We start from the raw sequence: 25,688 nt of genomic DNA, 5'->3' as shown, positions 1-25,688 counted from the left end.
TGGGAAGACTTTAATGATATTAAGGTATAGGGTTAGGGTTGGGGAAAGGGGCAGCGTTAAGGTAAGCACCCATTACTAGAGAGGGCAGGGGACCCCTATATCGACATTCCAAACAACTGACATATCCACAGTTCAGCCATCTGTACCACTGACATTAAATCTCACCCCTGTGTTTGTCAGACAAACATATATATATATATATATATATATATATATATATATATATATATATATATATATATATATATTTATATGCATATAATGTCAACAGGCCTTGTACTCATCATACTCATATGCCAGAAAAGAAGCACTGCCAACAACTATCACAAAAGACTGTGCCACTCAAATGACAGATTATAAACATTATCCCACTGAAGCCATGAAAAAGAGAAAAACAGGGAATTGGGCTGGGAATATGATACTAAAATATCAGTAAGTGGCAAGAGGGTGACTCTAGCCACTTAACTCATACAAGTCACACAGGAAAAAAAACAAACGAGATTTAAGTTTTAAGAAAGGGATGAATGTTGACCATGAGTGCATACTTAGGTTGCTAGAAGAATGTTGACCATGACTGCACGTTTTGAACATCCACTGCATAGCTAAAATGCCTTGAAATTTTCCAAAAGACATGTACAACTACATGCAGTAAAGCTGGAAAAGAAGAACATAAGAAATATTTGCAACATAACTGGCAAAAATGACCATAAAGCTATAATTTTAAACTTATACAGGAATCTGAATGAACCTATCATCATAGTATTTTGGCTGTAAAAGCCTTGTGGTTTTCTCATGCTGTGCTACCTTACGAGTACCAAGTTAATAATGCTTTGTAACCCTGATATCTTAACTGCATTGTGTAATAAGACTTCCTAACAGAAACAAGACAGGCAAAATAAAGACACAATGGGAAATTAGCCTAAATATTTCTGACACTCACTTTAAAGGACAGAGGATGTCACCTTTATTCTGAGAAGACGACATGTTGTAGGAACTAGTATGTGCTTGGTAGACAATATATTTTTCTTCAAGATGTAATGCAGCAGATTGGGTGGGAGGTGCCACTTGCTCCAGTGAGCATTTCAAGCTAAACAACATAATAAACTTTAAACACAATACAGGAAATGTTAGATTGCTGGTAAAGACTGTTGTCAGTTCAAAAAGAAAAAGACACTACTTGCAGGACCCACCACCAAAGAAAAATCATAAAGCTAGCTCAGAAAGAATTTCTAGTTAAAATCAACTAGGGTCCTATAGTACAAGGTTTGATTCCCTCAGCCCCCACTGGTCTTCTGCATGACCTAGAGCAAGCCATATCCAGACACTGCTTGAGGGCAACTAAAAATTTGGGCTATGCTCCTCAACTGTCCTCTCGACTACAAGTCTAGCAATAGTAGTAGTTCATAGTACCTATGAACGTACTTTTCAGGGGTGACATGGGAGCAGTGCTGGCTTACGTGACTTATCCAGAACTGTGCAGTAGGCAAATGCAAACCACCATCAAAGCAGCACCCAAATACTTAATCCTGTGTGCTACACTTTCTAGCTGGAAACTGCTAAGAAATAGTAACAGTCTTGGGGTGGCTTGGGAGCATTGCTGGCTTAAGTGACTTATCCAGAAAGTACAGCTGTGTACACTTACCATAAATGTAGATGTTCGAGTGTATTCACTACTGCACTCAGCACATTTGGGTTATCCCTGCCAGGGTAGCTCTCGGTCGGCCCAAATACCAGAGGCTTAGTATTTCTGCGTTGGTTGCTGTCGCTTCAGGACTGATGTCAGGTGCCGACGCCATTGCATCAGGCTTTTCTTGCCCTAACCTGTCAGGAGCCCCCAAGTAGGAGCCAGGTTCTGGTGGAAGAATCCCACCAGTAGAAAGTAAATACCAACATTTACCAATACTTACCTGGCAGGGGGAATACCACGATCAAGAAGGTGGTTTCCCCAGGGTGAGGCTCTTCCATTGCACACTTCTGTTGGGTTGACCCCTGTGATTTCCCCAAATGTGGCAAACTCAACTGCATAATTTAGGATCCAGAATCACCTTATGGCAGACATTCAGTATGGCTTCCGTCCTCATCACAGCACTACTTCAGCCCTCCTAGCCTTTACCAACACCATAAACCATAATCGCAACAATAATTATATATCCTCAGCCCTCTTCTTGGATCTTTCCAAGACATTCGATATGGTTGATCACCAACTTTTAATCCACACCCTGCAAACATTCTGTCTAGATACTAGAGCCCTTCAATGGTTTCAATCCTACCTGAATGGTCGACAGCAGGCTGTCCTCTGGCAGAACAAACTCTCTAATCTTCTACCTAACACCCTTGGAGTACCACAAGGCTCTATTCTAGGGCCCTTGCTGTTCTCCATCTTCATTAACGACCTTTATACTGTCATCCCAAAAGTCAGCTGTATCCAATATGCTGATGACTCTACTCTGATTTGCTCAGTCACATCTCCAGTAGAGTTATGGCCAGCTACCCAGACCACCTTTAATACAATAGAAAACTGGCTTTCTGAACGTCGTCTGATCCTAAACCCAAAAAAACTAAAATGCTGTTATTTTCACCAACACGTAGGTACTACCGCTTTCATCTTTAACATAAATTCAAATGATGGCACAATAATCTCCCCTGACCCCTCTACAAAACTATTAGGTGTCATCATAGGTAATAATCTAAAATTCAACCTACATGTTAACCAAACTATCAAAACCATCAATAAAAAACCAGGGTCACTTTACAGAATAAAAGCCTTCCTAACCCCTCCAGCTAAAATTGCCATAGCTTGCTCTCACCTTCTTTTCAACCCTTCTGTATGCATCCCCTCTACTCTCGAATTTAAACAAGACTGTCCTTAACAAACTCTCAATTTGCTACAACCACATTGCCAGGTTTGCCACTGGGCTGCCGTTTAGGACACATCATTGCATCAATCTAAATCAGCTTGGGTGGCTTGAACTACCTAGCCTAATCCAGTATAACCAACTGATTATGGCCTATAAAATCCTCTATAATCCGGACAATACTCCTGCACCTAAAAATATTATCACCCCCTATAACAATCCTAGACTGCTTTGATCCTCTAACAAACTACTAATTCAGACAAGCAAAATTAATAACACCGCTGGTGACTCTCTCTTTGCAAACTCTGTAGGTAGACCCTGGAACTCTCTTCCAGCTGATATTACCTTACTTTCTACCTTAGGTCAATTTAAAACTAGACTCAAACAACATTTGGCACTTAACTGGCTATGTCAATGTATCAAGCCTGGCTAACTCTCTCTAGAATGTGTAAAAATCTGTTAACCAGTTTACTGTGTAATTTAATTTAATCCTGACTTGCGCTCGGGATTAACTCTAACCTGTGGAAATTGTTTAACTTGCTTACTTATGTAATCACTGTAAATAGTCTGTAATATGTAATGCTGGTATTATGTAATGCTGTATCTGCTTACCCCTGGAGCTTTTCTCCCCGGGCCTCCGCTGAAAATGAACATGCATCCAGTCGGACTATCCCAGTCAACAAATGTAAAATAAAAATAAAATAAAATAAATAAATAAATATGTCCCTTGTAAGGAAAGAAAAGAAAAAAGGGGGATGGAGGGAGGGAAACCACGACTGCAACAGTGAATACACTCGAACATCTACATTTATGGTAAGTGTACACAACTGTACTATGTTCTTCGTGTTTCACTGTTGCACTCATCACATTTGGGTTGATTCCCAAAGCTGAGGAAATGGGTAGAGGAGTCAAGGAAACTAGGGGCTGGCTAGGATGCCCTGCAAGACTGCCCTGGATTTGGAGAAGACAGGCAGGTGGTAATGTTTGGTAAAAGTGTGAACAGATGTCCAGGTGGCAGCCTCCAGGATTTCCCTGGTGGGGACTCCTCTGAGGAAAGCTGCAGAGGTGGAGGCTGCTCTGGTGGAGTAAGTCCTTTCCATTTTGTTTGTAGCAGAAATGGATGCAGTGTGCTATCCATTTGGAAATGGTTTGTTTGGAGATGGCTTTACCTTCTGCTGCTGTAGCAAAGCTAATCAGCAATTGATCAGACTTTCTGAAGGATTTAGTCCTGTCTAGATAAAATCTGAGCTGTCTGTGCACATCTAGAGAGTGCAGGATCCTTTCCCCCTTGTTCTAGGGATTAGGAAAAACGGTGGGCAAATGAATGGATTGGTTGAGAGCCACACTGGACACCACCTTGGGCATGAAGGATGGGTTGGTCCTGAGGGATACCCTGTCAGCATGGAAGATGATGAAGGGTTCCACAGCCATGAGTGCTTGCAGCTCGGAGACTCATCTCGCTGAAGTGATGGCCAGAAGGAAAGTTGTCTTACAGGAGAAAAATGTTAACTCTGCAAAAGAAGCTGGTTTGAAGGGGAGCAGGGTGAGCTTTTCCAACACAAAGTTAAGGTCCCAAGCTGGGGTTGGTGCTCTTCTAGGTGGCCTCAAGTTGCTAGCCCCTCTTAGGAACTGTTTGATCAAGGGGTGTGAGAAAGGGGGCTGCTCAGTGGGAAAATGAGCAGAGATAGCAGAGGCATGAATTTTAATAGAGGAAAAAGAGAGGCCACTGTGTAGTAGGTCAGCTAAGTAATCCAGGATGAGAGGGAGGGAGGGTTGTGCCGCACTGGCTCCCTTAGCCTGAATTCAGGTGCAGAACCTTTTCCATTTGTCAGCATAAGACTTTCTAGTGCAAGGGTGTCTTGCCTCACGTATAACATCTAGAACCTGTTTACTGAGGTTGGTAGATTGATCTGGGGTTAGGGAATACGCCAAGTTGCCAAACTGAGTGTCTGCAAATGGGGATGCATGAATTCCCCTTCCTTCTGGGTCAGAAGGTTTGGAATCTGAGGAAGATGCCATGGTGGCAGTGGGGACAGACTGCGCAGCAAGAGGTACCAGTGCTGGTGAGGCCAGTCTGGAGCTATAAGAATTGTCCTTGGTTTTTCCTCCTTTATTTTGCGCAGTACCCTGGGGATGAGAGGTAGTGAAGGAAAGGCATAGACCGATAGACTGACCCAGGGGAAGGACAGGGCATCCACTTTCCAAGCCAAGCAGTGATGCTCCCTCGTTCAGAATTTGCTGAGTTGATGGTTGGTGTGGGAGGCAAAGAGGTCGACCTTTGGGGTGCCACATTTCTGAGTTATTAGAGTGAAGGTTCTTCTGTTGAGCTGCCACTCGTGCGGGCCCAGAAGATTTCTGCTTAATTGGTCTGCCAGAGAGTTGAGAGAACCTGGTAGGAATTGTGCTAACAGGTGGAGCTGCATGGCAGAGGCTGTGTGCCAAAGGGTCATGGCCAGCCTGCATAGAGGGTAGGAGTGAGTCCCTCCCTGCTTGTTGATATACCACATTACAGTGGTGTTGTCTGTTTTGATCACGAGAGCCCTTGTGGAGAGAAGGGGCTTGAAAGCTATCAATGCATGCTGGACAGCCATCATCTCTTTTTGGCTGATGTGCAGAGGGATTTGATGTGGGCTCCATGTATGCAACCCAGGCATAGTCTGATGCATCTGCGGTGAGGGTATGGGCGGTGAGGGGTGGTGAGAAAGATAGTCCCTTGTTGTGGGAGGATGCTGTTGCCCACCAAAGGATATTCTTTCTGAGGCAAATAATTATAGGTATAAGAGTCTCCAGGTCTTGAGAGTGTTGACACCAAAAAGTCTTTTTAGGCATCACTGAAGTTTCCTCATATGCAGTCTGGCATATGGAATAAGTAGTATGCAAGATGCCATGAACCCCAGAGCTTGCAGGATCTTCCGTGCAGACAGCTTGGGTCTGGTGGCTAGTTGAGAGAAGTAGGCTGTCAGGAAATTTTGCTTTTCTGGTGTAAGGAATACAATCTCAGATGCTGTGTCCAGGCTTGCTCCCAAGAATATAATCCTTTGGGTGGGCACCTGCTTGGATTTCTTTTCACTGATTATGTATCCTAGGGAGGTTAGTAGTGACTTTACAAAGGCCAGGTGCCTGAGCAGCTTTTCCTACATATCTGCCTGAATTAGGCAGTCGTCTAAGTATGGGTAAATCTGGCTATTCCTTTGTCTGCAAAAGGCGATGGCCGGAGCCAGACATTTTGTAAAAACTCTGGGAGCAGTAGATAAGCCAAAAGGAAGTGCAGAGAACTGAAAGTGCTGAGATCCGGCCCTGAAACAGAGATATTTCCTGCATGATTACCTGATAGGAATATGGAGGTAGGCCTCTTTTAGATCTAGGATGGCTAGACAAGCATCCTTGGAGAGCATGGGTAGCAGCTGCTGGAGGGTGAGCATTTTGAATTTTGGGATCACCAGGAAGGAGTTTAGAATGGATAGATCGAGGATGGGGCACCAGGTCCCCTCTTTTCTGGGTACTAGAAAAAGTCTGAAGTAGAAACCATTGCCTCTCTGTTCTGCAGAAACGTGCTCTACTGCCCTCATTGAGAGCAGGGAAAGGACTTGCTTTTGCACCTCTGCCCACTGGTTTGGATGTAGATCTGGGAACCCTTCTGTGGTAGGAAGGGTGTGGAAAGAAAATGTGTATCCCTGGGACACTAAGTTGAGAACCCAGCGGTCGTTGGTAATGGTGGCCCAGGTGCTTGCATGAAAGGACAGTTTTCCTCCTAGGGGTAAGTGAAGGTGGGCAGAGGGAGGGGGTGGGGGGAGGTGAGTCATTGTGAGTTCTTCCCATAATATGGGGGTGGCTCACAACTCCCTGGCTTTAAAGTGGAGGTAGTCCACTGCTTAGACCTCTGTATTCCTTGTGGCTGCTGTCTGTGGGGATCTGATTTCCCGGGGTCTGGGCTGGACTGGCTTGGTGGGAGCAGGAAAGGACCAGTGCTTGGTGGGACAATGCCTGCTGAACCTGGGTGGCTGGACCTGTAAGAAATCCTTAACTGTCTGCATAGATTTTGCTCTTCCTTCCATTTTTTTAAGACCTCTTCTGCCTTAGTGCCAAATAAGTTGTCTTTATGCAAGGGGGCATCCAACAATTTAGATTTGACATGGTCTGGCAAGGGCTGTTCCTTAAGCCGTGCATGCCTTCTAATGACAGATCCGGTGACTGCTGCCCTGCAAGAAGCTTCTAGTGCGTCAAAACCACAGTGCAAGGTTTGTTTATTTACTTGACTTGCAGAATGCATTAACTCTTTAGATACTGCACAAGCAGGAAAGGAAGACATTTTTTGTTTGAGGAGTTCCAGGGTAAGTTGCTGAAATTTTAGCAAATGGAACTGACAACTTAGTGCCCTGATAGCAAGAGTAGCTGAGGTGTACACTTTTTTACCCCATCTGTCTAGTGCTCAGGAATCCCTATCTGAGGGGGTGGAATTCTTAGCAGAGGTTGCTTTAATCCCTTTAGGCCCTTGAGAAACTACCTCAGGGCTAGCAGTAGGATTTTTAAACAGAAATTTGTGTGAATCAGGGACTCTATAGTACCTGTCTGTTTTTCTGGGTGCAGGAGGGAGGGTGTCAAAAGTCAAGCTGTATTCCAGGAAAACATCATCCACAACATCCAGGACTGGGGGAATGGCCAAGGGCCTGTGCTGTGGAAGATTTAAGAATTCCCTGAGTCTCTTTTTAGACTGAGGGTAGTTCTGACTCTCCCACTGGAAATGCTCCCTTAAGGTATGAAGGGTTTCTCCAAAGGAAAAATCCTCGGGGGAGAGGCGGAAAGTATGGAATCCTCTGCATCAGAATCCCCATAAGTAGAGAGGGGTCTCATGTCTTAATAATCAGCTGCGTCAGAGTCATCTGACTCTTGTTCAGACAAAACTACAGGAGACAGATCTCTCTTCCTTTTGAAGGGGGTAGCTTGGCTTCCCCTGATCAGCATGATAAAGTCTTCCACCATTTTAAGCATTTGAGACTGAGGCAAAGAAGCCAGTGCCTGAGATTGGGTTGTCAGTTTCTTGGGTGTGGTTAGTACCCTAGGCCTAAGAAAATAGGTCTTTTTGAAAGAAAGGCAGTCACGAAAGAAGACCGTTTGTGTCAAGAATTGGTAGGGCAAAGCAATTCCTCGGAAGCTGGTGCCTACTCAGCGGCTCCGGACCCATCCAAGGTAGAGACGACCACAGGATCCTCAGTCGAAGAAGAGTTCTGCGGCATACCGGACTCCAAAAGGGTCCTGCGAATCCACAGAAGTGGGCATCAGGGGCCGCAAAAGCGCCTCACTGAGGACCGGAGAAGTGACGACTAGCTTAACGGAAGAGTCGCCGGTAGGTTTGGACCTGTGCGGTCTGTCTCTATCTTTATCGTTAATTTTTTTCGGAAGATCTGCTGTCGGACAGCTTACTGAAGCCATATTGGAGTTGGAGGACTGTAAGTGAAAATATCTAGCTACAATAAGGGCCTGACGACGGACAGTTCTGGAGTTGAACAAAGCACAGAAGTGACAGTGGGGGACGTCGTAGTCTGGGCCTAAACAAGTGACGCAGTAAGAATGAAAGTCTCGGTGTGGTATTTGCTTTCCACAGGTGAGACAATTGTTAACTTTTTCTGACAATGGTTAGTGCAAAAAAAAAAGGATCCCCATGTGACGATTGGGGAGAGATGGGTGAAGGCTCCCAGCCTAGTCAAACAGAATTTGATACACAATTCTATCAACTGTATAAATAAATGTAAAATACAGGCTTGTGTTTTTAAATGAAAGAAAACATTGTAAAATGTGAACTTCAAGATTGTTGCAACATTGCCATCTGCTGTAAGGAAAACCAAGCCAAGCATGCGTCTTTTGAAATTGAAAAGATTTTATGAATCTCTTTAATGTTTTACAAGTCGGTTCCAGTGTGTCTGGATGAAGGTTTCATGCCCATTGTTTTAAGGCTAAAGTTTATGACCAGAATTTAGATGTGGAAGGTGCTTTATTGCTCTAGTTTCTGTTAGAATATACATGTGAAATGTCTTCTATTGTAAGTTTCGGTGCATGTGTTAGATTGCTAAATAATGCAGTTTGTTTGCCTGGGAAAACCTAAGTGTCAAAAATGATGTAATTTGGGGAGGGACCCAGTAAACATGTTTGTTAGTAATGTTTAAATACTATTTCTCACAAGAGATTGAAAACATTTTGATCTTGATATCCAACTTAACAGCACTCTGCCTTGTGCTCACATGTACGTTTTAGCACTGTGATTTCTTGTAGGAATAGTTAAAGCTAGTAAAGATTAATTAGGTATTTTTCTTTAAAATCAGACCTGTCCTACTGTATTATTTTAAGTTTCTGTGTGATCTCTGAACTCTTAGATATCTCTGTGGTATAGTAGTTTGTCTTGTTGTTTTATTTATTTATTTTTAAAACCTTCTACCTGTGGCTGATTTGTGTAGAGATAAGCTCTAGAGTACATTGCATATTTATAGAGGTTATTGTAAAAGGCCACTCTAAAGTAAGCCTTGACTGTTAGTCATACTACCATTGGATATTAATATTGCACAGTAATAACTGGACACCCTTTTAAGGGCCTTTTAGTAGCTGATATTATTAACTGGGTGGTGGTAGTAATTACTACCGTATAGTCTGGGTAAAGGGGCACAGCTGGAGAATCTGTGTCGGCCTTTCCCAGGACTGTCTGTGAAGTTGTATAAATACTTAACTCAAAGTGTGTGTGTGTGTGTGTTGTGTCAGCTACTTGGCAGGGACACGAAGCACTGGTTGGACAGAGAGGGTACTGGAGGTTTTAGCTTGCCCAGTTAGGCTGAGACCTGGACCCTATAGCTGTGCCAGTGGGGAGTCTTATTGGGGACCTGGTGAGCAAGGGAGCAACCAGCCCCAGACTGACTGTGATCTCTGTGTGCACTTAAGGGAAATTGTACTTTACTGTGTGTATTAGTTATCCTTTTCTCTTCTAGGAGACGACTTCCCTGGTGTTAGTGGTGAGGATTGAGGCTCCTTGATTGCTAGGCCAGGGCATGGTCGTCACACCCCAATGGAGTACTTAGCTTTAGAAGACGTCAGCTTCAAATCGGTAGAAGAAACTCAGGTAGCGGCAGACCGGCACTCATGCGAACTGCTTCTGCTTCGAGCTCCACGGCAAGAAAGACTGATGTAATGGCATCAGCTGCCTTACTTTATACTAAGGACGACCTGACTGCAATCCTGGAGCAACAGCAACCGACGCAGAAATACTAAGCCTCTGGTATTCCGGCCGGCCGAGGGCTACCCTGGCAGGGATAACCCAAATGTGATGACTGCAACAGTGAAACATAAAGAACATCTGCACAGTAGCCAAATGCAGACAGACCATCAAAGCAGCACCCCAAATACTTAATCCTATGTGCTACACTTTCTCTCTGGAAGCTAAGAAACAGTAACAGTCTTAGAATAGTTATATGCAGACCTTAACTGAAGTGAGAAACATCGAAACTTACTTCAGTTTAATAAGGTATATATATTCCTAAACTGTAAAGGCTGCCAGAGTATTTCTAGACAAATTAGGGAAGATTAGTATCAGTGGTTCTGATTCAAGCAGCATGACTTTAACAGGAAAAACAGGACAAAACAGGCCTACCATTCCATGAAACTGTGGCTTAAACAAATCAGCACAATTGCAAGAAGAAAGACTTATTTCACCAGTCAGAGTTGGCCTCTTCCGTTATATCTTTTAAACTGTGGCAGGGGAGGGGCCGGATTAATAGAAAACTAGATCATCAAGCATGACTGGCAGTTAAGTTCAGCAAGACGTCTTGTTAATGAAGATGCAAAAGTGGTGACAGAATGGATCTTTGGGACACACTTTTTCACAGTGGTACACAGCTAACTTATTTTAAAATTCTTAAACCAATCAAGATCAATCAAGAGCTTTTGGGTTTGGGTTAAGAGTAAAAACAGGTTATGATCAACTAAACAAAAAGCTTTGTAGAGTTAGTGGAGTCTGAACCTGTTGTGATGTCCCCGGGCCAGTAATCAAGGAACCTGAATCCTCACCACTGACACTGATGGCGGATGTTCACTTGGAACAAAAATGGATACACACAGTATTTTCAGATGCAGTTCTCTGCACCAAGCACAATTTCCCTTAAGAGCACACATGGAACACACACAGTCCAGGGTCTGGGTTTCCCCTCTCTTTCTCTCCAAGTCCCCAATAAGACTCCTCCCTGGCACAGCTGCAGAGTGTCATCCTCAGCAGAGTGTCCCAGGCCAAGTCCTCCACCACCCCCTCAGGGAAACCAGTGCTCTATATCTTTGCTCCAAGATGCTGACCACTCTTTGAGGTCTGATTTTCACACGGACGCGCTTGCATGCGCTTGCACACCCGTGCACACACACACACACACACACACACACACACACACACACACACACACACACACACACACACACACACAAACACACCTGGGAAAGGTTGGCACAGAATTACTAGTTATGCCCCTCTGCCCAGACTATTAGGTAGATACTGCCAACAGGACACTCCAAGCCAGTTACTCTAAGACTCTTGCAAGGGTACCCAATTATATTGAGTGAAATTAATACTAATACAAATGGCAGTGTTTGACCATTGTGGCCACAGTGTCACCAAGCAAATATAAGCCCTCTCAAAGGTTAAAATATTCTCTAAAGGACCAACCACAATGAAACGTTTAAATATATTTAATAATAAATAATAAATTAACACAAAATACTAAAAATCTATTTACAATAAACACCAGAGTTTCATCACAGGAATATTAAAATATAGAGGAAAAACAGTACTTAACTAATCTTATAATATTTTCCAAACTGATCTAAAGAATTATTGTTCCCTGGTTACTTAAAGCACGGCAAGATGAAAAAGAGGGTGAGTGATACTTCTATGTCAGGTTTTAAAAACAGACTGCTCTGAGACTTCTGTCTCATCTGGTATTAAAATATCATTTCACTGCTGGATTACAGAATGACATCATATACATCTGTTCATCTGACTACTGGTTCCCATACTTCCATCCTTTACTACAAACTGAACCAGAATCTCACACATATGTGTTACCATACACACAGATAGATGTGCTATAGCATCTGGAAGCCATACAACCATGTCAACACCTCCACCCTTCCAGGGTAGAAATTAGTTCACTGCTAAGGACAATACAGCCTAGTCCTAGTCCTAGTCCTAGACTAGTTCCTAGTCCTTGTTTTCACAGACATTTAGTCTCTGACTGCAATCAAGTAAGATACAATCTTTATGGCCTATCAGGTAATTTAATTTCAGACTATTTTTCAAGGTTAGCTGGGCTGAGATTAGCCACATCTCTTCCAGTATTCTCTGTTACAATATTAATTTCAACAGTTATAATACAGTCTGACATACAGATAAATTTCTGTTTTTCTGTCCAGCAAGACCCACTGTTTGGTACATTTTTAACACAACCAGCTTTGCAAACACATTTTCAACACAAGCACCTGTACAAATCAGTTTGATATACAAATAACATACAGTTCTTTACAAACCTCCAGCAAGCTATGCTGGCATATGTTAAACATCCATTGCCCTACTTCTCCTGGCATAGCTGGCAATACCTCACATCATCACATCTGTCATCAGCGATCAGAAGATTACCATCGGGTAAGGTACATAGTTGCTGTACCTGTACCCACATTTGCAGGGGAATGTAGGCAAACAGTTGAGTGTATACTAATTTTTGAAAAAGTTTTCCATGGGTTGGAAGAAAGGAAATGAGGCTGATCGGAGGGTAAGGGAACTTTTGACAAGGGGTTATCTATGACTTGTTTCCATATAAGTGGCACAGTGTTGGTAAAGAGGCAAAGATTACAAACGTGGCACAAAGAGCAGGCTAATTGATTAAGACACAATTAAAAAAAAACAGAGGCAGTGTCAGTCTGAGTCAGGTGCTGTCACCAGATTTCTTTTATTGTTCATCTGATTCAGAGTTGGGGGGCCTAGAAGCTATCCAGGAAAGTAAGGGAAAAAGTCAAGAACTAGTCCCTGATTGGAAGTCAGTCCATTACAAGACATGCACATGCGAGTGTGCTCGCATGCACACACACACACACACACACACACACACACACCATTTCTGAAGCCTGACAGTGCCTTTGTAATTTGGAGGGAAATAGCAGACCCTGGCAAAAACCCACAGAAGCACAAGAAGCACATTAAACTGCATAACGGAAGGGAGAACAGCAGAGAACCAAACCAGTGGTCAAGGTCTGTGACGTACTACAGCTAACCACTAAACAAAGAGGTGGTTTGAGGGTCTCTTTACTTCAGGCAAGACGGAAATCAATTTGTCTGCATTATTTGAGATCCACTCAGGAGGAAACTGAAGGAAATCTTTGGGCCTTCGTGGCTGGTAGAGCACTGTCACCATCTGTAGTTACAAATGCAGTTGGCCTTCATGGCCTGCTCTTTTGATATAACCAAATAGAACCATGGAAGGCATTTATATTACCAAATGGCTGTTCTGGTTCGGCAGGAAAAAAGAAAAATCTTTTAAGAAATGGCAAACGAAGGGCACCCCTATAATACAATAGGAGCAATTCTGGGTCCACCAGGACTGGTCCTGTTGGCAAAATGCAAGGATGGATTTTGCTTTCAGGGGCAAGCTATACAGTTAAGTATGAAGGCATGACTCTTGTAACCCACATATTGAACATAATCCCAGATGGTTCCAGCTCAAAACTAAAACTAGTTCCTGTTCTTTGATGCAGAGGTAAATAGGAGCATAAGACAGTTAAACAGTAAGGTAGGTTTTGCAATGGAAGGTTACTTGGGAAAGGGATTTAGATTAACAGTTTATAGAGGATCCTTGGCAGGAGGTGATTCAAACCCCAAGAAATGCTAATAAAAGGTAGAAGGATATTTGCTTGGAAGTGCCTTCATAAATATCTGCCCCCCCATCCAGACTGAATCGTGTACTTCCTCAATCCCCATGGATTTGCTGGAAATGTACCTCAGGGGAATCTGGTACCTGGCATCATAAAGTTTGAAAGGGAACTAATGGATGTAGTCTTAAATAGGAACATTATACTTATGGATGTGCTGCTTCACTGAGGTAGGTCTGATTTAAACATTCCCTTCACAACCAACCTTTTATGTACGCTTATGTCAGGGGTTAAGAAAGCAATTACAAGGATATGGAAGTCCTCTAAAATTCAGGAATTAATAGTTTTAATTTCATACATCCGTGCAAGAAAAGGGAAAGTGTGGCCATGGCAATACACTATAATATATATGAAAAAGTGGTTTGGGTTGGGCAGGACAGAACTGAAGAGTGCTGGTTATACAAATTAAACATTTAAAGTTAGTTAAGCGTAAACTTAGATGTGAATATCTGAGTGTCTGAAATGGGTTTATTCTAGTAGGTAATATCTGGAAACGGAGGGGAGCCATCACTGAAAATATGGTTCTTGTTTCTGGCTCTTCACTTTCTGTAGCTAGGATTAATTCCTTTTACTCATACTATCTTGTCTATTACTATAGTACAGCAGACTGATATTGGGTTGAGCCCTTTTGTATATCTAGTATTAATGTTGAGAGATAGGAAAAACTGCCAGTAACAAGAATGGCTTTGGACTTCATGAGTAAAGTGGCAGTTTATGATATACTTGATGTTCTCTTTTCACTAATACAACTGTTTATTGATACAGAATAAAAAAAAAAAAAAAAAAAGACTAACCACTACACCACCAAACGTGATGAAAGCATTCATTCCAGTGGCAGTGACACATGCACAAAATACCCGTGGAGGGTTACTGGGTTCAATCCCCAGACAACAGTCAGTGTTATCCTTTCCTGTTTACTTGTTAACTCTATCATGATTGTAATAAAGGAGCACGATCCAAACTGTGCAGTAGCACAAAAGAATAGGCAATTTGTGATGTTCAACATTGTCTCTGTGTAGTGCAGTACACAACAATGTGCAATGGCATATGGTGTGTATGCTCCCGAACATGGGAACATGCCTCTCAACTATCCCTGATTTAGCCTAACATTTTTGCCATATTCGTTCTAAACATTTCTGACTTTCTGGTAAATCACAAAGGATTACAGTCAGTTAATAATGCCAGACACTAGAGTTTCATACATCTTATTGCTCTGAAAATGCATGCTGATGCAAAACCTGTTGTTCCATTACTTTTTTAAGTGAAAAAGAGTAATATTTAAAAATGACTCCTGTTTAGGCCATTATACCCCATTACTTTGAACTTGTCTAAAATTGTTGAGCAAAGAAGTTAAGTGGAATGTATAGGAGACTCAAAGAAAATCTGAATTAAAGCAGGAGAGAGAATGAATCTAATGACAGTCACACCAATGATGGTCACCAAAGTTAGGTCTTTGTGTTCCATGAAAATGACCATAAAAACCTAGCCCCACATCAAAAATAAGACCACCATTTACTATACAACAGAAATGGATGAGCCCTAAATCCCTTTATCTATTTAAATAATCTGCTTTACATCAAACACATACTACCCAACACAAAGCCTCCCACTCTCCAGAGTATATCCTCAGGCAGTTACTCCACGACGGTTTGGTGTCCACCCAGCAGACATTGATGCATCAAAACCCCATATTTTAAATAATCCATGCATTCAGTCGAACACAGTTAAGAACAGAACATTAACCATATACTACCTAACACAAAGCCACTCAGTCTCCAGAGTTTATCCTCAAGTAGTCACCATGTAATGGTTTGGTGTCCACCCAGCAGACACTGTTGCACCAGAACCACCTATTTAAAATAATCCATGCATTCAGTAGAAACATGGTTATGAACAGAACATTAAGTGTTATGAACTATTATCCTGTAATAGTACACCCAGTGTGACTAATTCCACAGCAGACTGACAAAAAGCAGAAAGGCAGCAGTAGGGAGACTGTAGCATTTGAACATCATGACAAACTAAAATCCAAAAATCCAAAACACTGCAACACTGTAAAAAAGGAATGATAAGCGGCCAAATAATCCACTCCAACAGCTCCAAATATTAATCTGTTTATTAAAACACACAACAAATTGAGCGCTTTCATCTCAATAAAAGAGAGACTTCATCAGAATAAATTTCACAAATAAAACACCCCATGTAAATAGTCTATCATTATATTATAGGCCAATCACCTTTCAGTTTCCTAATAAGCACTATGGGAACCCTGAATTTTCAATAAACATTTAAAATGCCAGTTACAAATACAATAGAAATGCTTTTATACAAACATATATATACAAATACTCTTTATATAATGAAGTCAAAACAACTCAGTATCATTAAAATATTGTTTTTGTATGTTATTATATATGATTAGCTTTTTCATGTAATACTGGTGTAATGGAAAATTTTCAAAGCCATCACAAACTAAAGAATGTTTATATAAAGCATTAGTTAACTTTTTGTGATTTATATCATTCACATGTTCATAAATCCTGGTCTTCAGGGGACGCTCGATTTTACCCACATAGAAATGAAAGCATGTTACACAAACAGCTAAATAAACCACCTTACTAGTCAAACAATTCCCCTTCCTAAATGTAATCTTGCTCTGCAGCTTATTACTTAATATAATTACACTTTGCTTATTAATATAGGAGCATTGGGTGCATGCACCACAAGGTTTAGTACCCATACTCAACGACTGCATGGGATCTATTTTACACTCCAGCAACTTCTTAAAATTTGACCCTGTGCTATTCACAAACCTTCGGGCTGCCCTCACTTTATTAAAAAAAATTTTGTTTATCCTGAAAATGTTCCAACTAGTACATAAAGCGCTTTTAATTTTATTACTGAGATGGTTATACTGTAAAACACAAGCCTTTTCATATAAGCCCCTATCAGTCTGAGATGTCACCTTATTTTTCTCAGTGACGAATCCCATACCCATCAATGGTTTATAAATTGTACCCCATTTAGAATGTACTTCATCCAGTATTTCATCAATCAAAAAAGAAACAAGAGTGGCAATTTCGTTTAGCTGCTATGTTTCCACCAGGACTAAATGATGCAATTTCCATTACACCAATATTACATGAAAAACCTAATCATATATAACAACATACAAAAAAATCTTTAAAGATATTGACTTGTTTTGACTTTATTATATAAAGAGTATTTTTATATATGTGTGTGTATAAAAGCATTGCTATTGTATTTATAACTGTCATTTTAAATGTTTATTGAAAATTCAGGGTTCCCATAGTGCTTATTAGGAAACTGAAAGGTGATTGGCCTATAATACAATGATAGACTACTTAAATGGGGTATTTTATTTGTGAAATTTATTCTGATGAAGTCTCTCTTTTATTGAGACGAAAGCGCTCAATTTGTTGTGTGTTTTAATAAACAGATTAATATCATGAGAGACAGTAGTACAGGATACATACCTATCTAAAGACACTAAACTACTGATCCCCCCAAAATAAACATAACAATGTTTTAGTATTGTTTGGGGATGAACACTGTTACAAACAGTACAGTCGTTTAAGTGCATCCACATACACAATAAAACTTGTTTTGTATACAGTCAGCCTAAGTGACTTCACATGATTTGAATGCATGCTACTACATAGAAAAGAGGACATTTTGAGGATTGTTTTTCTCACTAATAGCTATAGGCACTAAAAGACCCAAGTAAGTCAGATGCTTTGGGTAGAGACGTACACACACAATGATAAGCACAATACTGCACATTCTCAGGCATCGTACCACTTCAATGCCTACAAAATGAAATCATGTAAGTGGTGAGAAGGTGGATTATAAAGACATGCCTAGATGAAAAAAACAAAATCTACTGTTGACATCTAAGGCATTAATTTAACTGTGCAAAAAAGTGTGTGGTTATCACTGTTTATCTGTACCTGTCTGATGAACAAACTTGCTAACAAAACTGTCTGATAATGGGCTTAAGCACTGTTATCATCTGGTTCACAGGTCTGCATCCTGATGAAGCAGCAAGAGCTGTCCTTATTACAAGTAAACCATGTATAAGTTAATTTGCTGCTACACTCAGAAATGTAGTTAGAGTATTCTGATAAAGTAATCAAGTTTCACAGATTATACACACACTGATGTTTTGGTAATGTACATTTTTATATTTATGTAACTGGTTTAGCACTTGCCAGCATTTAATAATATGGTAGCATTGTCGCCTCACAGTAAAACGCTGTCCGGTTCGACTCTCAACTAGAGCGTTTTCTGCGTGGAGACATGCGTGAATGGGCGTACTTTCGTTGAAGGTTGTGCGTCAGGGCTGGCAACTCTGTATGTAAAAATCAACTGCCAATCATTAGCGGACCGGAGTTCCGCTGTGGCAACCCCTAACTGGGAAAAGCCGAAAGACACAACAACTAACATACTGAAAGGAACTACTGACGGCCGCACTTACACTTGCCCTTTCTGGATGACATGAACAAGCATTAGAAAACAATAACTGAAAAGAAGGTTCCCCAACAGGGCACTTATCTGATTTCTCTAGAATCCGACAGCTGGGAAGGCAGGAACACCTGACGTTTAACTGACGGCTGAGAAGTTCTGATGGCACGCTCGTGCGTGCAGACATCACTTTTATGGCCCACACTCTGCTAGCCATGTCAGATGTCCCACGCACCATACAGTGACTGAAATCTTCTGTACACTGGCCGGACATTCGGGTAGCAAGAGGAGAAAACCCATATGTACAGAATACTGCAACATGGGAATAGAAAGACATGTATATGGTTGTTTTAGCAAAGACCTTCAGATAATGAGCAAATAGCGAAATGTGACAACTGAAGCACCTAACAGATCACAGAAACAGAAAAAAATCAAATGCTTGCCTTCTGTACTGATGCACAAGTTCAGCAAGATGATAACCTGGTTAGTTTAGTAGCAGTCAGACAAAAAAGGATTAAGGCTACAAGCTCCTTCCTATACTACATGTTTAATTCCTTCAGCTTCCACTGGCTATGAGTGACTCTGACCAAGTAAGTGCTCTCAGGTCATCCTTATAAAGGGACACGTGTGCACTTATGTTCAGTAGGCGTGCCCAGTAAAGAAATTAAAAATATATATATTTGTCAGTCTTTGAGTCTTTTAATGTGCATGTTATTTGAAATGGAGTTGGTCTCACTGTTGGAGTACAGTGTATATTTAAGATGAAACTAACATTAGAAAAACACACGCAAAAATGAACATTCAAAGACAGAGAATGAATATGTAGAAAATGGAGTGCTGAGATTATGCCCCAAGCTCAGGAAGAACATAAATTTAGGTACTTACGTATTATCGCAACCACAGTTTGTCTGCATGGACTGCATTCTTGGCAAAGTTCCATTCTCAGTGAAATATCGTGGTGCCAAGAATGCTATGAATGAATGTGTGGTTATAATATGGAGCAGAGCAAGTAATAAGTCACTTATAGCTTGTACAGTTTACTTTTTTGTGAAATTAAAATGAAAACCTATGTATCTAAAGTTATTAATAAAGATGGATGCCTGAAAGTGCGTGTGTGTGTGTGTGTGTGTGTGAGTGTGTGTGTGTGTGTGTGTGTGTGTGTGTGTGTGTCTGTGCATATGTGTGTGTGTGTGTATGTGGTAGTCAGAGGAGTACAATGAGAAGTCAACATTTAGAAAACATATACAGTAAAACACAGACTAGCAACATAAAAAATAACATATATATTACAATACCTTCTCCCAATAATATATACAAATTTAATTATTAATAATAATATTAGAGAAACATTTCATATTTATCAAAACGCTTACTCTGCAGAGTCTTTCATGTTCCATTTCCTACATTACACTACATGTTAAAAGGTTCATAAAAGAATAAATCCTTTTACTATAAAATAAAAAATAAAATATATATGCTTTAGTAAAAACAAAGCAATATAGTATAGTGAAACGTACTAAAGTGCGGTTGCATAACAGCCAATCAATAAAGTGTTTGCGATATTACTTTTAAAAAAAGCAAGTCTTCTGCTTATGCTGTCAACATGGTTACGACGATATCTTGTAAAACAAACAACCAACCCAAAAAAAATTCCAGACTTGTTGAAAACATAAGCAGAAGAGTTGAATAACAGCATTCGTTTTAAAGCTTGCCAGCAGGTTAATTCATCTAGATGTTGAAATCATAAGCAGTAGGTTATTTCAATTTGAATGGAACATTGCCGAGAAGAGAATGCTGTCCATGCAGACAGACGGTGGTTGCGACAATACGCAAGTACCTAAATTTATTAAGGTTTCAGGGCTAATCACATTCTATAGCACAGCAATGGCCATCGGTGGTTGTCAAAGAACAGCTGCAAGATGCTAAGACAGGTAGAAACACACACACACACACACACACACACACACACACACACACACACACACACACACAAACATAAACACAGTCTGGCACACTAAAATGTTTAATAGCTTTTAAAGTGGTTGGCACACCCTCTAGATTATCTCTGTATGACACTGCTATGTGTTTTACAGTTTTCAAAGCTGTAAAATACTTCAAGCTCATCTCTTACACTTTTTTTCTGTACCGGATAGTATTTAAAAGAATTATGGATATAAAGAAGTTATATACTTACCATAACATTCCATCTGTGTTGTCCAATTTCATTCTTCCTCAACCTGTGATCAGACTTGGCCACTTTACAAGCTTAGGATTCGAAGCTCGAGCTCCTCCTCTCCAACCCATAATGCCTCATTCCCCCAGATTAGCCCGGACTGAGTTTGACTTATGCCAGACTCAGAAATGCTTATACAAAATCTTAGCTCTACGTCATATGGTACACGGGTTAAAGGAAGCACAGAGATCGCAGTTCGGGACGTCGTGCTCAAGGCCCAAACAAGTTATATAATAGGAATGGAAATCACTGTGCGGAATCTGTTTTCCACAGACAAGACAGTTATTAACTTTATCTGACATTCGTTAAAGCAAGAAAAGAGGATCCCCAACAGAGTACTTATCTGAAGGCGTCTTCAACTTGGTAGTTGTAAAGCGAAACGAAGGTAAACGGCCGACCGGCACTAGTGCGAATTGCATCTGCTTTGGGCTCTGCGGCAAGAAAGACTGAGGAAATGGCGTCGGCTGCCTCCCTTTATACCTGACGTACTGACATCAGTTTTACAACAGGTGGCAGCAAACGTCATATACCAAGGACTCTGGTATTCAGGCTGACTGAGGGCTACTGGGTGCCGGATAACCCATATGTGAGGACTGCAACAGTGAAACACGAAGAACATCAGCTAAAGCTCCTTGTACTTAAAAGAATTATGACAGAGTCTCTTTGACCATAACTCCGTCGCTATATGTTCTCAACATGGATATAAAGAAGTTATATACTTGCCATAACATTCCATCTGTGTTGTCCCTTTTCATTCTTCCTCAACCTGTGGGGTTTGGATCAGACCCTCGGATCCGACTTGGCCACTTTACAAGCTTAGGATTCAAAGCTCGAGCTCCTCCTCTCCAACCCATAATGCCTCATTCCCCCAGATTAGCCCGGACTGAGTTTGCTGCTAACATGTATACAGGTTATATACAAAAAATGTTAAATAATCGTACATGTACCATACAGAACCAGAGACAGAGAGAGAGACTGCACAGTTCAGAGGGTCAAAAACAGGAAAAACTGTGGTTCCCATTACTATCTCTATTTGGTCTTTCAAGCTATGGACAGGGGGAAGGAGGGTGGGGAGGTTGAGGAAGAATGAAAATGGACAACACAGATGGAACGTTATGGTGCATACACAACTTCTTTATCTGATTATGTCATTTTCATTCATTCCTCAACCTGTGGGACAGAGTCAGCAGCTACAACAACCTATGGTTGCCCTCATGGAGTGATAATCTGGAGCACTGCAGAGCCAAAAGCAGACGTATTCCTGGATGCAGATGGGCCGGTGCCAAAAGCCTCCAAAAACATGGACTCCTCGGGGTTAGGGTTTTGGGTAGGCCATCCACCTTTTTGATGGAGGACCTCTAAGATGTCTGCAAAGGAGACATTAGCAGGTGGAGATCCTGGGGACCCCTTCCCCTTCTTCGAAGTCAATGTCAGCTGTGACCAATTCCTGAGGGGAATCCAAGTGTCTCCTTTTACACTTCTTTTTCCAGGGGACCTCCCTGGTGGGATGCTCCAGGGAGGTATCAGATGAAATTTGGGGTTCCACAGTTGGAAGAGATTGGAGGCTTTCTTGGGACTCGCTGTCCCGGGGGTAGACATGAGGTCTCAGTCACAGATTCCATGGTGGTGGGGATCAGATTAATTGGTGGGAGAACCAAGAATCCCCTAGGGTGGGAGGGGACTCTCTCCACCACCTCAAAGGCAGATGGACTACAAGGAACCGAGAGTCACCCCTCCAGAGGCGAAGCTGTCGGAACAGACTTATCCAGAGCCCCTGAAATCCTCCGCTCCAAAAGGAGTAGTCAGCCCTGAACTGTCTAACACCAAGGCTCTGAGGGGAAGTGACAGCTCCAATAAACTTCAGCGGTGAAGTAGGCCCCCCAACTTGATGTCTAGGCTTCGACTCTGTGATGCACTGGGACCCAACGCAGTTGGAGCCAGGCGTAGCAGGGAAATGGTCGGAATAACAACTAACTGGATCATATGTCTCAGTTCTCGGGGCCATCAGATCCGACGGCTCTGAAGCAGAAGGTCGAATCACAGAAGGAGCTAAAGGGTAGAAGGGAGAATGTCTGTTCAGCTGGACAAGATCAGGGAAGACCTGATGGAAGAGGAATCTGATGGTAGGCTGGACACTCTTTTGAGAGAGAGGCCTCCTTGAGAGGAAATCTCTGCGACGAGACACCCAGCCCTGAAGTATTGGGAGGAGCACAGGGAGCCGAAGGAGAAGACACCAGAACTGTTGGATCCATAGGTCTCGGATCTGAGGTTTATGGTGCCTTTTTGGTGGTTCGGAGGATAAGGAGGATCTCTCTGGGGAACATTTCCTATGTTCCCTTGCCTCCTTTTGTTTCTTTACGGGGGTTTGAGCCCCTGAAGTGGAAGGCACAGAAGGAGCAAGAGAAGGAAGAAAGCCCTTTAAAAAGAGCTTGTTCCTGCGGTCCGTCAGCATCCACAGATTAAAACCCTTGCAAATGTTACAAGAACTGTCCAGGTGCTCTGGGCTTAGACAGTAAATACACTCTTTGAGGACATCAGATAAGAGAATCTTGTGCCCAAAGGAAGTGCATTTTTTTAAAACCCAAGGCTTTATCTGGCTTATCAGCCATGATAAAACAAAGTCTACCTTAACTTTAGAGAGAAGAAAGAGAAGAAAGAAAAGGAACCCGAACAGGATAAAACCGCAGGAGGAGAGGATAGAACAAAAAACAAACAAAAACATCACGGCTCAGGGCCAACTAATGACTGAATGAAAAATTCAGTTAGGAGCTCTCAGAGCAGTGAAACCTCTATGCTTTCCGGACGAGCGGCAAATGAGATCTGAGGTAATCTGGGGGAATGAGGCATTATGAGTTGGAGAGGAGAGGCTCAAGCTTCGAATCTTAAGCTTGTAAAGCAGCCAAGTTGGATCCAAGGATTGGATTTGAAATCCACAGGCTGAAGAATGAAAATGACAACATCAAATCAAGAGATTCACCTCTCAAGTTTTGCTTCTTTATTTGTTGAAACTCATGTCTTGAATATACAAGAATGTGATTATGACTGAAGTATTTTACATTTATCTTGTTCTCTTATAGAGCAGTCATGTTTTAACTGTCCAAGGACAGAAATGTTTATTGAATAAATTGAAAGACAGTTAATGTGTTGTTGTGAACAATGACAATGCAAGGGATTCACTATAATTAAATACATCTCGCTTAGATGAGCTGCAGCTAATCACAGCTAAAAAATCTAACACATTTGATCCCAAATCCAAACCACTGCAACAAAAACAAATTCCATATATTCCAAAACACTCATTTTAGTAGTAGGCAAGTCCTCCTGTATCCCTGTTACACTGCCCCCACACTCCCGATTTCTTTGTACTCTTAACTCTTAAGTCTGCACAAACTTGGAGAAAAGGAGTAAGACAAAAATAAAACTCACCTTTTTCCTCTTCTCCAACTCATGCAGCAAAAAACAGTGCACTGTATATGCGACAGCCCAGTTTCAATGAACTAATAACAGCATTAACATTTGATCTCCTGATATTTTGCGGCATGATAGCAAACCACATAATCAACAATAGTACCCCTCAATGTAACGACCACAGAAAAATATATCACACTATGCTGCAGATTATTCGTGCAACAGGTTTGTGCAACTCACAGCAGTGAAATCCCAAACAGCACTATATTTTACTAATTATCTCAGAAGCACTTAAATGAATCTCCATGTGCACCTACACAGTGCACCTACGCAGCAAAAACATGCTGCCATTCACAATGCACAAAATACTTACTTGATATTCACCTGAAATACTACAGACTCATAACTTTTTTGAGGATTCCCTGTGTTTCACATAAACCAACCAGATGAAACAGCAGGTTGGCAAAACAAATAAATATATTTTTTGTGTGGTGGTTAACATCAGGAAATTGAACTTAATACTTCACCAACAGCAGAATACCCCTTTACTAAATTATTCACTATAACACACCCTCAGAACTCTCTATGAAAAGATTAAATACTTCAAACAATATCCTTTTACTTTATAATCTTTGCCTAATGCATAGAAAACAACTGCAATTCAAAACTATGTTACACAAAGTTCAGGTACAAAAATGAAGACATCATGCACAGCCTGCTAATGTACTTTGATAAAGTACCCTAAGTGATACAGTGTTAGTGGCAAACAGCTTTGTCTCCCAACTTTCTCATCCAAGTGGCAATTGATACGTCTAGTCTAAAAAAAGAACAAAGTTCCTTTACAGACATTCTGGGCTCAGCTTCCACGATAGCAAGAGGCTTGGCAGTTCAGAAAAAAAATCTGACTAGAAACACTGCTCCTGGTTGACAAAAGTCAACTGAATTAATTTGGATACCTTGAAAGAGTGCCCCCTGGGTGTTTCCAGCAGAAGGTTTACCAAGCACATCCCAACGAAAGAAGTCCCTGGCACAGACCTAGGACACATTGGAGATATAGTACATCTCTCAGAGCCTGGAGATCTCAGAGGATGCGCAGAAAACTGCTGCTGGAGTTGGGGAAGGTTGTTCTGCCCTTCCCAACTAGCTATCACACAGCAATTATCATCAGGGGACAGGTTCAGAAAATGGATGGAAGGAAGCTTATCCCTGAAACTATAACACCTGTATGTATAAACCATTTACCACAACTGTTACTAACACCTGTATGTGTAAACCATTTACCACAGCTGTTACTTCAAGGACTTCGATACTCCAATGCAATATACTCCGAGATACAATTCTACACCTTTCATTTCCCAAAAAGCAAATGCTTTGCTTTCAAAAGCATCTTATGAGCTTTCACATCAAATGTCAAGCCAGCACCGTAAAATACAGGGTTATGAATTATGCAGATCAACAGCAACCGAAACAGACAAAGTGTACAATGAAAAAGCCTACTTCCATGTTATCCATTTTACTGTGTCACACAAGTTAAACTCCACACCACTTTAAAAAGTTATAAGGGATTTATTTTAAATAACATCATCTCCAGTACAAAAACCAGAAAATAAAAATGAAGTCACTAGTCTAGGGACATCACTTGACCTCTAGGAAAAAAAAAAACACTGATTATTAAGCAAAGCAATCAACTTGGACTGATTGCACATATTTTGCTCTAGACATCTGTAAGTATCTTACATTATACATTATACATCACGCACAGA

General features: G+C 41.4%; 1 protein-coding gene and 1 non-coding gene across 2 annotated transcripts in view; one reads left to right on the top strand and one right to left on the bottom strand.

Annotated features, from left to right (window-relative positions):
* SETBP1 (SET binding protein 1) overlaps positions 1-25,688 on the bottom strand; it is a 1,237,816-nt gene that overhangs the window by 887,629 nt on the left and 324,499 nt on the right. The window lies entirely within an intron of this gene.
* Positions 1,900-2,064, top strand: LOC122816841. The gene has a single exon (XR_006367105.1). It is a non-coding gene; the product is annotated as a U1 spliceosomal RNA (small nuclear RNA).

This window comes from Protopterus annectens, chromosome 1.part1 (assembly GCF_019279795.1).
Source record: "Protopterus annectens isolate FY-2018-M chromosome 1.part1, PAN1.0, whole genome shotgun sequence".
Classification (NCBI taxonomy): domain Eukaryota; kingdom Metazoa; phylum Chordata; order Ceratodontiformes; family Protopteridae; genus Protopterus; species Protopterus annectens.
Note: the sequence above shows the minus strand (reverse complement) of the source record. Positions and strands in the feature narration are given on the sequence as shown.